Source organism: Cervus canadensis, chromosome 15 (genome assembly GCF_019320065.1).
Source record: "Cervus canadensis isolate Bull #8, Minnesota chromosome 15, ASM1932006v1, whole genome shotgun sequence".
NCBI classification, from domain to species: Eukaryota; Metazoa; Chordata; class Mammalia; order Artiodactyla; family Cervidae; genus Cervus; species Cervus canadensis.
This window is the reverse complement of record NC_057400.1, coordinates 68578085-68592428: the sequence shown is the minus strand read 5'-3', so window position 1 is coordinate 68592428 and position 14344 is coordinate 68578085. Positions and strand designations below refer to the sequence as shown.

The window sequence follows — 14344 nt, the reverse complement described above, 5'->3', positions numbered from 1 at the left end:
TTGTGTGTAATCTATTTCATCTGGTTGGGTATTAAACATCTTGGAAGATGCTGTTTATTCCTCATCCAGAACTCTACAACACTCATCCAACATCTTTGAAGGAATTTTGGTCAAACCCTAAACATTCTTGAGATTTTTATAGCTGATGCTCATGCTTGGCTTCTTGAAATAGGAATCAAATAAAATCTGCAAACTAGGATTATCATTTCTTAACACTGAGACGTTCACTGAAAACAAAGTTAAAAGAGAATGAATCCTTTCTCCAGTGTGCCTCGGGGCAATGCGGTACACTTCCCTTATTTAATTTACCCTAGACCCAGAGCTCTGTGTCTGAATGGTTTTCAAGCCTCCAACCTTTGACCTGGTATAGAGTGGATAGCAGCTGCCCAGTAAATACTTGGTGAATTAAGTGGTTTTTTTCTGAGGAGGTGAGATTTGGTAGGTTAGCACGGCTGCAAGTGATGCTCGGCATCATTCTTAACCAAAAACATACCTTTTTCTATTTAGATATATTGTAGGATTATGTCTGTATTGTAAAATTGTGGAGAGTTTGAATAACTGAATTTGATAAAAAGGACTATAATTGTGCTCTGTTGTCAGAAAACTTGTGCAGTCAATATTTTAAGAATGACTATTAACACTGTGGAGCCTCGCAGTCTCCAGACCATGGGGTCACCAAGAGTCAGACATGACTTGGTGACTACACAACAATCACAGATTTAACATTGCATTTAAGAGAAGTGTGCCAAGGGTGGAGGCAGCCCTGTCTCCTGAGGGACTAGAATCAAGAACCGGGGAGCCGGTAGGAAGCTGGGGAGCATGCTGCCTTTCTCCTCTCTGCTTTTCTCTCTCTGTAGATGTCTCTTTCCTCTTTTTTTGCAGGTATTTTTACTGACTCAGGGTGCACAGCCCCAAGCACAGTTGATTCACAGTTCCTTGGTGCATCTTTTCTGTTGGAGAAACCAGGACAGACTGAGATGAACATTTTTGTCTTGATTTCAAACTCAAGTGAGGAAGACTGATCTGCCCAGCTCGGGCCAGAGTTATCACTCAATAACTCGTGTGATCACAAACTTAATAGAACTGATTTTATATTTTCGAAGGAAAAAATGTGAATCATATATGTTGCTAGTTAAAACCATGTTACCCTGCTGGGCTTTAAATTCTCAGAAGCCTGGGAGAAAAACATCTTGGAAGGGTGAAAAAACAGTAGTAGATGTCCCCGGGCACACATTGGGCCGTCTCTCTGGGAACCTAGAACACGTGCTTGACTTCTGTTCTCAGAGGAGACTGACTGAGCCCATCACAGCTGTCCCGGGGCATCCCCCAATCCATTCTTGACAAGTGTGAAGAGCCTGAAGAGTAAATAATCTTCAGAAATGCCGTGGTGTCAAAGGAGCTGGTCTACAGTCATGCCGTGATGCTCTGGTTTCAATGATTCCCAGGAGCAGCCCCAGAGGCGGGTGTGCGTCTGCCGCGGGAGCAGCTGGCGGGCTCGGGGCTGGGCTGCGGGAGGCTGGGCCCCGGGAGGGAGGCAGAGCGTAGGCGAGGGTGGTTGGAGGTGGCCCTGCTCGCTGCAGTCTGTTTCATTCGGCTTGTTAGGTTGGCACATGGATTGAAAAATGTACGTCTGAATCTATTTCTGGCTTTTAAATGTGTGAAGGAAAAACGTAACTTTATTATTTTATTTTTGTCAAGTTAAAGGCAGAGCCAGATGCCCCTGAAGCGTATGCATTCTATAAGGAGTTTCTGTTCTTTGGTGGAGCATCTTTAGAAGCAAAAATCAAAGACAAATAGGTCATCTCCTTCCTCTAAGTTTCCTGGAGAAAGACTGGCCATAAAAAAGAGTCAGCACTGGTAACTAATGGAGATGAACGAAATAAAGCCAGGGAAGATGTTGACATTTTTTAAAAAGAATTTTTAAAGGAAAAACAATGAAGTAAGTGTTGATGTAATATGAATATGTTATTATTCGTTAAAATGCCAAAAAGTACTGCAGATATGAATAACCTTTTAAAATTTAGTGAGAAACGTATGAACACTTATAGACATTCCCTCACCAGAGGGGTTTGGAAATCTTCAAAGCTTAATACCCTTTTGTGAATGGTCAGTCAGAGTAATTAGGAATGAAAGAAATCTGGGGGAAAAAAATACATTAGCAATACAACAGATATATTCCTGGGAGAGGTTGTTATGATAAATTCAACTTCAACTGTAGTGCTTTGCAGTCAGAGAAAATTTTATAAAACAAAATACTGTAGATGTGTGTTTACTCAAAGGATATTTTTAAGCATGTGCTATGTGCCAGGCACTGTGTTAAGCATGGGGAATATACTGGTAAATAACCTGAATGCTATCCCTACACAGGTATTGCTGCCTAAGTTTTGAGCTGACCAGAGAAAATCGCCATCACAGTCACCAAATCAAATAGCTGCATGGGACTTAAGAGGTGAGTTCGTCCTAACTTTTATTTTACACAGGGAACTGAGCCCCAAAATGTATAAGCCATACTATACTCTTGGCCTCTCTATTTTTGCTATCAAAAAGAAGCATGTCTTGTACCATAGGTACTTCTAAAATGTTCAGAGTACATGTCAGGTAACAAATGTAGCTATTAATCTATTTCAAAATATGCTTGATAGACTTTCAATATTCCTGTGACTTTCTGGAAATGAAACAGGAAATCAAATTTTAAAAAAGCCCAGGGTCCAATTTTCAATATCTAATCCAGTTTCTTCAGGAAGTGTTAGCTATGTGATTTCTATTACCATCAAAAACAGTGATACAGTGTGATACTGACCATCTGTTTAGGAAATGGCAGATACACTCGGAAAATCCAGAGTAACAGGAACTCAGAACTGCCGTTGGTTTGAGAGATGATCAGTCCGAGAAGATGCCACTTGGGTCAGGTGTGGGTAAAGTGTTTTTAGATGGGCCATCTGAACTTCGTGCATACCTGTCCTCTAGACTTGTGATAACCTGTGTCCCTTGGTTGTCTGACCTGCAGTTGAACAGTGCTATTAGCACAATGCTTGCCACCCAAAAGGATGCTGTGACAACTGCTAAAGTCAATGCTATTAAGCAGTCTGAGCAATTCAAAAGAAAGGTGCTGCATAACCACCCAAAATCACCATACAGCTACACTTCCTTTTTTATATTCCTAAGACTCTTGAGAGCCCCTTGGACTGCAAGGAGATCCAACCAGTCCATCCTAAAGGAGATCAGTCCTGAGTGTTCATTGGATGGACTGATGTTGAAGCTGAAACTCCAATACTATGGCCACCTGATGCGAAGAGCTGACTCGTTTGAAAAGACCCTGATGCTGGGAAAGATTGAGAGCAGGAGAAGGGAATGACAGAGGATGAGATGGTTGGATGGCATCACCGACTCAATGGTCATGAGTTTGGGTGGACTCCAGGAGTTGGTGATGGACAGGGAGGCCTGGCATGCTGCGGTCCATGGGGTCACAAAGAATCGGACACGACTGAGCGACTGAACTGAACTGAACTCTTAATATGGTGATATAAAGGGATATTCCTCAAGATATGTTTGAATGTCTGTGTGTTTCATTCCATTTGTTATTCATTCTAACTTTTACACTGATTATTATTATTCAGTTCAGTTCAGTCACTCAGTCGTGTCTGACTTTTTGCGACCCCATGAATTGCAGCACGCCCGGCTTCCCTGTCCATCACCAACTCCCAGAGTTTACTCAAACTCATGTCCATTGAGTTGGTGATGCCATCCAACCATCTCATCCTCTGTCATCCCCATCTCCTCCCTCCCTCAATCTTTCCCAGCATCAGGGTCTTTTCAGATGAGTCAATTCTTCACATCAGGTGGCCAAAGTATTGGAGTTTCAGCTTCAACATCAGTCCTTCCAAGGAATATTCAGGACTGATTGCCTTTTAGGATGGATTGGTTGGATCTCCTTGCAGTCCAAAGGACTCTCAAGAGTCTTCTTCAACACCACAGTTCAAAAGGATCAATTCTTCGGTGCTCAGCTTTCTTTATGGTCCAACTCTCACATCCATACGAAAAACCACAGCTTTGACTAGATGGAACTTTTTTGGCAAAGTAATGTCTCTGCTTTTTAATATGCTGTCTAGGTTGGTCATAACTTTTCTTCCAAGGAGCAAACATCTTTTAATTTTATGGCTGCAGTCACCATTACAATTAACCTGGCACTAAAGGGAACCTATTCTCTCCAGGCTCGTGTGCTTGTTAATCTGTAGCTAAAATGAATTGGGTTACGATTTCCTAGCTGAATCCGGATCATTTGGCCAGGGACTCTGATATGTTGGAAACACATGTTTGAGAATCTATTTGGCTGGATGACTTGGACTGAAACCTCAATATTAAAAAAAAAAAAGAATGAAAGAAAGAAAAAGCACAACTAAATACAACCTAATAAATCTAAATACCTGACAATATTGAAGCTGTCAAGGATGATGGTGACCTAACCATCACAGATTAGTATCTATGTAGCTCTCTTTATTTTTCTTCTTCCCTTCTTCCCTCCCTTCCTTACCTCCTCTCATCCTTTCTCTCTCTCTTTCTTTCTTTCTTTTTTATAATAGGTTTATTGAGATGTAATTCACATAACAAAAAATTTACCCTTTCAGAGCATACAATTCAATGTTTTTAGTATATTCACAAAGTTGTACAATTGTCAGCCAAAATTCCAGAACATTTTTATCAGCCCAAAGAGATCCCATACCCAATAATAGTTACTTCCCAGTGTCCCTTCTCCAAATAACTACTAAGCAAATTCCTATCCCTGTGGATTTGCCTACTCTGGATGTCTTATATAAATGGAATCATACAAGAAGTGACCTTCAGTGTCTGGATTCTTTCACTCAGAATAATGCTTTAAGTTTCATTCATATTAATTCTTTTTACAGCCAAATAATATTCCATTTATGGATATGCTACATTTTGCTTATCCATTCATCAGGACATTTAGGTTATTTCCACTTTTTAGCTATTATGAATATTAGTGTACAGGTTTTTGTGTGAACGTGTATTTTCAACTAGAATTGCCAGATTATATAGTAAGTCTTATGTTTAATTTTTTGAGGAACTGAGACTGTCTTTCACAAGACTGCATCATTTTACATTTCCACTCACAGAGAATAAGGGCTCTAATTTTTCCACATCCTTGCTGACACTTGTGATTGTCCAAATTTTTGATTATAGACTTAGTGAGTCTGAAGTGATTCCAGAATGAAAGGATTTCGATTTTCATTTCCTTAATGACAAATGTTGTTGACCATCTTTTCATGCGTTTGCTGGTCACTTGTAGATCTTCTCTGAAGAAAGTCCTTTGCCTATTTTTAATTGGGTGATTTATTTTTATTGTTAAATTTTAAGAATTCTCTATGTATTCTGGTATAAGTCCCTTAACAGATAAGTGATTTACAAATATTTTGTTCCATTCTATGTGTTGTCTTTTTACTTTGTTGAAGTGAAGCACAAAATTTTTAATTTTGATGATGTCCAATTTATCTTCTTTTGTTGTTGTTTGTGCTTTGGGGTGTCATATTTAAGAAACTATTGCCCAATCTATGGTCACAAAGATTTATTCCTATATTTTCTTCTAAGAATTTTGTAATTTTAACTTTTATATTTAGGTCTTTGATTCATTTTGAGGTAATGATTCTATATAATGCAAGGTCAGAATCCAACTTCATTCTTTTGTATGTAGATATCTAGTTGTTCCTTTGAATTGTCTTGGTTAGCTCCTTTGTAGAAAATCAGTTGGCCATACACATGAGGGTTTGTTTTTGGATTCTCAGTTTTGTTGTGTTGATCTAAATGTCAGTCCTTATGCCACTATCACACTGTCTTAATTGCTATAACTTTGTGATAAGTTTTGAAATGGGAGGAGTGTGAGAAAATGTCTGCAAAAAGTCCAGCTAAAATTTTGATATGTGTTATATCAAATCTGTAGATCAATTTAAGGAGTACCACCACTTTAACAATATAAAGTCTTGGAATCCTTGAACCTAGGGTGTCAATTCCATTTATTTAGATCTTCTTTAATTTCGTCCAGTGATGTTTTAAAAGTTTTCAGTGGACAAATCTTTTACTTATTTTGTTAAATTTATTCCTACTTTATTCTTTTCTGTTACTGTAAATGAAATTTTCTTAGTTTCACATTGTTCATTGCCAGTGTATAGAAATATATTGACATTTGTATATTGATCTTGTATCCCATAACCTTAATATTGTTTGTTAGTTCTAGTATTTTTTTTTAGTAACTTCCTTAGGATTTTCTATATACAAGAGCATGTCTTTTATCTTTTCAACTTAGATGCCTCTGTTTCTTTCTCTTGCCTAATTTTCCTGTCTCCCGTACAGTATTGAGCAGAAGTGGTAAGAATGGATAGCCTTGTCTATTTCCTAATCTTAGGGTGAACGCATACGGCCTTTCACCATCATATATGGTATTAGTTGTGGATTTTTTGTAGGTGACCCTTGTCAGGTTCACGAAGTTCCCTGTGTAGCTCTCTTTTAATGCCATTGATGGGCAGGACTGAATAATTAAAACTAATGAGATCTGAAAGTTCTTTGGGACTCTACGTCCTTTTAAATGGTGTAATAAGATATGGAAACAGTGCCCACTGGAGCCAAGTTATCTATTCCCCGCACCCCCCGCCCCCGGAAAAGGCTGCCTGTTGCGGTTTCTATATTTCAGTTTTCCTATCCCCTAACCCAGGGGTCCCCAACCCCCGAGCCATGTAACTGGTGCCGGTTCATTGTCTGTTAGGAACTGGGCCACACAGCAGGAGTTGAGTGGTGAGCAAAACTGAAACCGTTTCCCCTGTCTAACACCCACCCTGCAGTCTGTGGAAAATTGTCTTCCACAAAATCGGTCCTTTGTACCAAAAAGGTTGGGGATCGCTGCCCTAAGCATCTTCCTTACCTCCCACTGCATGAGAGCAAAACACTGATTGTGGCAAGTAAATATCCTAGCTTCTCTCCATACTCTCCTTCTGCTTGTAGGACAGTGTATTTGTACCCAGATTTCAATAGCAGACAGTCTGTGGATGGTATATGAAATAAACTACAGAAAAGTCAGTAAAGTATCAACTCCAGAAAACTGTCTCAACAAACTTCTAAGGAAACAAGATATCAAATCCAACTGAAAGTTTAGGTCTCATGGGATCTGGCAAATTAGGATTTGCTTTGCATCCTGGAAAAAGAATTGCTGATTTGATGATGATTTTGACAGTGATAAAGGTGATGATGATGCAGAAGCACCAATTTACTGTATAAGAACTGCCAGGTGCTAAGTGGTACCTTTAAGAAGCTGAAGCCAGAGAACCAATGCGGCACTGGCCACCCAGATGAAAGCAATCACAGCCAGGGAAGACCCGTATGGCAGAATTAATTGAATGGCTCTGGTTCTATCCTCTATTTTCTAACTTCCTGTTGACTATTAGATGGCCGTTTTCCCTAGTTATCAGTGTTAATCTCTCACTGTCAACTTTTAGCCCTGTGCTAAAAAAGATTGACGGTGAGAACTAAGGAACCACCCAGAACAGCTGGGTGGAACTGGCCCTGCAGCACCCTAGGTTTGACTTTGCTTAACCTTGCATGATTTCTGTATCACAGTTACAATCTGAAAAGCAAGCCATAACATCGAAAAAAGTTTTTACGGTCCACTTCATGTGCTTTCAGAGCCAAGTAACAAAGTGTTGCACTCTTTAAATCTTAACAGCAAGACCAGTTCTGCTCTTTGAATTGGGAGCCAGCTTTGCTGCCTCTGATAGAAGAGAGATTATTTCTTGCTTATTTTCATTCTTTTTTAAAGCATTCTCATGTATTTATTTTTATCATGTTGGATTGTAGTCGATTTGCAATGTTGTGTTATGCTTATTTCCATTCTGCCAACTCCCATCGTTTTAGGCAAGAATTGTCTGGATAAAACGAACTTTAAAAGAACAAAGAGTCTTCCTTTGCTTTCAGATGAAACTGTAACCCAGTCACAGAGTAAGTGAGAAGTTAGGTAATTGGGAATTGTTTCTTCTGAGGATGACATCATTTATCTCTATGTAATAACTTCTCCTTGATGGAAGGAAAGGAAGAAGGAATGATGGAGGAAAAATGGATTGGGATACATGAAAACTCACAACAGTGTTTTACCTTTTCGGTTCTCCATGGAGGAGTTTCATGTTTCTTGGGAAATGCCATTGATCCCTATGAGAAATGTGTTTATAGTGGTCCATGCTAGCTCAGAGCATCCCAAGAACTGCTAGAGATTGACGGTAAGAACTAAGGAACCACCCAGAACAGCTGGCCAAGGGTGAAGAACTGATAGACAAGAGGAGATGAGATTCGATTTGTAGTTTGGGCCACACTACGGAAACAGTGAGGCAAAACAGTGGAAAGGCAGGGTGATGTTTGCTAAAGTCTTTATGAGCTGTTATACTAATGTGTGCACAAAGAGGAGAACCGGCTCAGATCCCGGGCTCCGACTTAGCTCTGCGATGACATAGCGCATCCTCAGAGGCTTCTTATGTGGCCTCACCAAGAGTCCGGGAGAGGGATTTTCCACTCAGCTACTTGATGATAAAATTTAAGTCCTGATTTGCAGGCAGTTAAAAGAAAGGACAAAGCTAATGTCCTCATAAAAGCCCGAAAAAAAGGAAATAATTAAGGAAATGATCATGAAAACTCTAAGAACCATTTCCAAGATTGAATCACAAAAATGTACACTAAAAACTTAATAGCGATAATCATGGTGATGAGGATAAAGACTGTAATCCAACCAAAGAAGTCATTCAATTCCCATATGATTGTCCTAAGAGAAAAGAGACTCTAGCCTAGAGGAAATATCAAAACTTTATTTTTTTTTTGAGTGCATAATCCTGTTATTTTTTCAGAGAATTTGCATTTGGAGGTTTATTTTGAGTGAGTTTCCCCAGAGAAGTGTTATGCTCCCTTACTCTGAGGATATAGAGAGTACAGACAGTGTCAGAACCAGAAATGGAAATGACACTCAGAAATGAAATAGGGCCCAAATGGAAATACTGTGCAGGTGAAATATTTTTCAATCACTAGTATATTTTCCTAATCTCTCTGATAGGGGTAATTTAGTTTTAGGTGAGAGTGGGGATGCGATGGGTGGGGTGGGGCTGGGGAGAAATTGTGTTTTAGAACCACAGGACCCGAAAGGGAAAGGAAGAATACCTTTTGTTCCTCCATTTGGATTATATTAAACAATTTTCAAATAAATCATGCCTTCTCAGCAAAAAAAAAACCAAAGAAGAACTACTGAGCTTTCCAGATGGAGTCTAACTTCAGATGACGTAAAGACCTTGGGAAGACCCTAAGGTAGTGGACTTCAGTTAAAGCTGAAGTGGAGTGGATTACCTAAGGATTCAGAATAGAAATGTTCATAAATCCAATTATTCAAATTGTCTAAAAACTATTTGTAGGAGAAAAGTCACAGAATATAGTTACGATGCACAGGTTAGGTTATTAAGAAAAAGTTTTTATGAGAAAGAAGTCCCGGAGTTTAGAGTTAGGGACTCAATACATGGGTTGTGCATCTGTGAGAGCCAAGGGGGCCACAGGAAGGACCCAAAGGTGCAGTGTCCTTCAGCCCAAAAGAGGACGCACGGCAAGACATACCCTCTGATGTTTTGAGGATGTGAGCAGATCTCCAAGTTATAGGTGTCTTCATGTTATCTTACAGTTTATGAAGCCCTTCATTTGTATATAAGCACTTGCTGTTCTAATCAAATGAAGCTTGAGATAGGATTTAATTTTAACATATTTTTAAATATTTAACATATTTAACACATTTTATTACATACTGAACTATTGCGCATCGTAATAGTGTAGTGTGTAGTCACTCAGTCGTGTCCAACTCTTGGCGACCCTGTGGACTGTAGCCCACCAGGCTCCTCTGTCCATGGGATTCTCCAGGCCAGAATACAGGCCATTTCCTTCTCCAGGGGATCTTCCCAACCCAGGGATTGAACCTGGGTCTCCCACATCACAGGCAGAGGCTTTACCCTCTGAGCCACTGACATAAATACTAACTTTGTATTTTTGTCTTCTCATTTTGCCGTTTCTTCAACATGCGAAAACTAAGGTCAATGCTTATGTCCCTAATGCCAAGTATAATTTAACTATCATCCTTCTTGGTCCTAACTTTCTCATCATGTACCTGCTTATTTGGTTTGTTATCTGCCCCTCGGTATCTGAATCCACGCTCCTGGCCTGGGGTTCTCTGTGCTTAAGTATTTTATCCCAGCATCCCTCTGCTATACCTTCACCCCATCCACCCAGTCCCCAGGATTTGGGCAACCGCTTTCTACTTCCATTCCTGCTCATTGTGTCTTGGGCAGCAAGAGGCTTGAAGTGGCAGGAACTCTGATCTAAGACTTAAACTGCCGTCTTCAACAGAAGGGCAACAGGATTGTTACTAGGTTGTGAGTGAGGAAAAGAAGGACCAGGGATGGCAAAGTGGAAGGTGAAGAAGGGAAGGGATGGGGTGGGCCTAGAAAGTGTAGGTTGCTTCCTTTCTTAATTATAGTAAAGTGCCCATGGCACCCCAGCACCAGGAGGCCAAAGCAAGCAGGAGGAGACCTCTTTGGGATGTGGTGACTGGTGCAACATGTCACCCACATCTCCTTGTAGGAGTAAAGGCCTTATTTCTCCAAATGCCAGAAGTGCTGGTAGCCAGCAGCCTTCCACTGTCTGCCTTGTTTAGAATTGCCTGAGCTGAAGGGAGCTGTCTCCGCCCTCAGTCATAGCCCCTTCCTGTAGCTCCTTGTATCCAGTGACTGATCAGAATCAAAGGCCACTCCTTCACCCCTAACAAACAATGAACCTCTCTGAAGGTCTAGCTCGGCTTCACTGTGGCAAGGAATTGGTGTTTAATGGAAGTAGAGTTTCATTTGGAGATAATGAAAATTTCTGGAGATGGATGGTGATGAAGATGATTGCACAATAATGGGAGTGTACCTAATGCCACTGAACTGTACACTTGAAAATGGTAAGAATGATTAATTTTATGATACATGCATTTTACCACAATAAGAAGTCAATCATTAAGTTAATTGAGAAAATACAGGGAGGGGTAGGATCAGATATGGTTTCAGTTTCACTCCAGTTCTCTTAAGTTACGTTTCCAGCCCAGTTTGGGTTGGTGTGGTTTCAGGGGCTAGATTATAGAGTAGTTCTCAATTTTGACTGCAAACGAAAATCAGTTTGGAAGCTTTAAAAAAACGATGCTTCAGTACCTCCATACTGATTTATGTGTAATTGTCTAGGGACCTAGGTTTGGGTATTTTTAAAAGCTTCTGGTGGTTCCAATATGCAAAACTCAGTTGAGATTTACTGAGCGAGAAGAACTGCAGCCCACACCTTCCCCACCCACTTGCTCCTGAGGATTTGGCCACTTGCATATCTTTCTAGACTATCTTTCCAACTCACCTGCTCTTGCACGTGGCTGGGGTACAGCTGAGCCCAACAACTGGTCATTTGTCCTCTTCCATCAGAGCCTGTCTGACTGCCATCCCTTTGCTCCAGTTTCCTTGGCAAGCCTGCCCTCATCTGACTGCTGTCAGCCCCCGCGGGCCCCTTCTTTGAGAAACCTGCCCTCAGCACCCTCCTGAGGCCGTACCAGCTGCCCTCCTCTAAACCCTGTGCAGACCCCCTTACCGCTGCCCCGACCACAGAGGCGGGAGACCCCACCCCACCCCGGTCCGGGAGCCAGTCTTTCCTCTCTGTTCCCACGTGTGAAGCAAGACACCAAGGAAGTTAACAGTACACATCAGCTGAACAAATAGATTTCTTTAATAGGTAATTCATCCCATAGTCGAACAGCATTTTTTTTTTCGTTGCCACTACAAAACATTTTAATGATAACTTTGATACCCATTTGGGCTACTTTATTACTTTTTGAAATAGGAACCTTCCTCCTTTTGAAGAATCTGATCTTCATTATTTTTTTAATTAATTTATTTTTTAATTGAAGGATCATTGTTTTACAGAATTTTGTTGTTTTCTGTCAAACCTCAACATACATATATCCCCCTCGCTTTTGAACCTCTGAAGTAAATGCTTTGGGAAGAACTACCAGTGTAAATAAGGCAGTTTTCTTTTAACATTAATTGAGCCATTACTATGTTTCTGGGGTTGTGCTAAAGCTTTACTTAGAATTTCTTACTGCATCTCTGTGACAACCCTAGGAGGCAGGTACTATCCTCTCCATGTTATAAATGAGAAACCCATTTCAGACAGGTCAAGAATTTGCCCAGGGGCTTCCCTGGTGGTCTAGTGGTTAAGAATCTGCCTGCCAGTCCAGGGAACACGGGTTCGATCCTTGGTCCGGGAAGATCCCACGTGCCCCAGAGCAATTGGGCCCATGAGCCTGAGTGTTGACAGTTGAGCCTTGCTCTAGAGTCCGGGCGCCAAACTCCTGAGGCCACACGCTGCGGCTCCTGAAGCACACGTGCCCTGGAGCCTGTGCTTTGCAACGAGAGAAGCCCCTGAAATGAGAACCCAACCCGTGCACCGAGACTACAGTACCCCTGATCCTTGCAACTAGAGAAAAACCTGTGCAGCCTTTTAGAAACTACCAAGACCCAGCGCACCCAAAATAAATTATTTTTTGAAAAATGCCTAAGCTCAATCCTACCAGGTAACCCATTGTAGCCATCAAAAAAAGGGCAAATTTTGAGTTTAAAAGTGGCAGCAAGTTCATAGTCTCCCAGGTCCTCAATAGGAGAAATGCAAATCTTCTCTGAAAGAATGTCTCTTAAAACCTAAGCCTCATGCTTAGGAAGAACATTTCCGAAGAATGTGAGCTCACAAAAGAAAAGAAAAAAGAAAGAATTTGCCCAGGATCCCAGTGAGTGTACCGCAGAACTGGGGGTTTCAGCTAGAACACAAGTGATGGTTCTAGGTCTTTCCTGATTTGGTGAAATCAGAACAGAAATGTAGGTGGTCACTGGGAATCTAAAACAAGAAGAGAGACAGTTACTGGTAGGAAAAGGGAACTAAAAAAAATTGAGGTCACAGACAGAAATGACGAATGTTGAAATCTTACCTCTTTTGCTCAGGCCTCAGCTTAACTGCGAGGAGATTTTTAAATGACAAGCACACGGCTGGAAGGTGGGCCCCTCATTCCTCAGATGCACTTCAGTTAAGCTCAGCCCAGCAGTGTTCACTGAGGATCTGTCTCACACCAGAGACAAACGGTGCGCGAGGTCTGCGTTCCGAGCACAGATGATGCTGGATCTTTGCTCATATAGGGTTCTCGCTCTGGTAGGGCAAAGAGGTGCACTGTTAGTCACTCCAAGTGCAGAGGTGTGTGTTTTTATTTCCAAGGTGTGTGTCTGCAGCCGTAGAAGTGCACGCAACCAAGGTTTCCAGAGAAGTCAGGGCAGGTTTTACAGCCCGACTGACATTTGAACTTGGATTCGCTGTGTGAATGGAAAAGACCACGTGGAAAAAGAGCATGAAAGTTCAGCAGATGTGAAAGCAAGAATTCCAAACACATAGTAGGGGGGAATGGGTTAAGGAGTCAAGGTTATGGTAGGGACTAGTGGGGTGGGAGGAGCACAGGGTCGCCTATGCCTGGCTAAGGGATCTGACCTTATCCTGTGAATTTAAAAGCAAGAGTGATGGGATTAAAAATGCATTTTAGAAAAAACGTACTTTGCTGGAGCTGTGAAGGAGAGAACACTTAGAACTCTGACAAAATGAAAATCCTGGAGTAGATCTGCACTGTATGTGTGTGTGTGCATGTGACAGAAAGGATCTGTAGGACTTGGTAACCAATTTTTGGAAAAGAGAGATAAAGGGAAAAATCGAGGATCCTACGTCTCTAGGCAACTAACTTGATTGAGTTGAAGACTGGAACCTCAGGAGCCGTGTCTAATTCAGTTTTGCTCAGGTGGAATGTGAGGTACCCCAGAGATACTGAAGTGAGGGCAGAAATAGTATAGGAAGCACGGGGTTGTGATCCAAGTTGTCAGGTTAGGGAGGCAGAATTGAAATATTGTCAGTTTTTGAGAAATGAATGCCAAACTGCTGGATGACATTGGAACACATCTGGGACTCAGTATGGGCTTTGGAGCTGAACGACTCAGGCTTCCAGATTGGTCTCTTAGTGCTGTGACCTTGGGATGTTACCTTGCCCCTGGAAATCTCACATGTAAAATGGAAACAATATTAACCCATTTTGCAGCATTGTATTCAGATTAGCAATGACATTTGCGAACTCCTAACAATGCTATTCTGGGTTGGCACATGGTGAAGTGAAGTGAAGTGAAGTGAGAGGCGCTCAGTCATGTCTTGACTCTTTGTGACCCCATGG

At 41.3% G+C, this 14344-nt stretch overlaps 1 long non-coding RNA gene across 1 annotated transcript in view; it reads left to right on the top strand.

The window, feature by feature from the left end:
• The first annotated feature begins 668 nt into the window (after positions 1–668).
• Positions 669–14344, top strand: part of LOC122453573 — a 47884-nt gene continuing 34208 nt past the window's right edge. The window contains exons 1-3 of the long non-coding RNA XR_006273108.1: positions 669–1463; positions 1699–1939; positions 2368–2449. This is a non-coding gene — a long non-coding RNA (uncharacterized LOC122453573). The remainder of the gene's footprint in view (positions 1464–1698; positions 1940–2367; positions 2450–14344) is intronic.